The following is a 754-nucleotide window of genomic DNA, read 5'->3' on the forward strand; positions in this document are numbered from 1 at the left end:
CCCTAAACCCTAAACCCTAAACCCTAAACCCTAAACCCTAAACCCTAAACCCTAAACCCTAAACCCTAAACCCTAAACCCTAAACCCTAAACCCTAAACCCTAAACCCTAAACCCTAAACCCTAAACCCTAAACCCTAAACCCTAAACCCTAAACCCTAAACCCTAAACCCTAAACCCTAAACCCTAAACCCTAAACCCTAAACCCTAAACCCTAAACCCTAAACCCTAAACCCTAAACCCTAAACCCTAAACCCTAAACCCTAAACCCTAAACCCTGGTGCGACGGAAGCGACTGAACGACCGGTTGGTGTAAACCAAAACCTCGTTCTGGAACGCGTCGCATCATCCTCAGACGACGATGCGCGGGGGCGTCGGCGTCGCGCCGTCTCCTCGACGCGTCGCGCCGTCTCCCGCGTCGCGCGCCGCTCCGATGAGCCGTCGCCGCCGCGTCGGCGGCGATGGGTCGACGCCGCCGACGACGCGCGCGCGCGCGTTGAGCTCGAGCTCGCCGTCGAACCCGCGCGCGATCGCGAAGGTGCATCGCGTCGCGCGCCCTGACGGTGATGGTTCCTCCTCCTCCTCCTCCTCCTCGGTCCCGATCGAGGTCGTCGTCCTTCGCCCCGACGCGTCGGTCCCTCCCGCGTCCGTCCTCGACGTCGTCGTCATCCCCGGCAACCCCGGCGTCCCGGCGTTCTACGCGCACTACGCGCGGACGCTCTGGACGCAGCTCGCTGGACGCGCGCGCGTCGAGAT

This window comes from Micromonas pusilla (assembly GCF_000151265.4).
Source record: "Micromonas pusilla CCMP1545 genomic scaffold MICPUCscaffold_16, whole genome shotgun sequence".
Classification (NCBI taxonomy): domain Eukaryota; kingdom Viridiplantae; phylum Chlorophyta; class Mamiellophyceae; order Mamiellales; family Mamiellaceae; genus Micromonas; species Micromonas pusilla.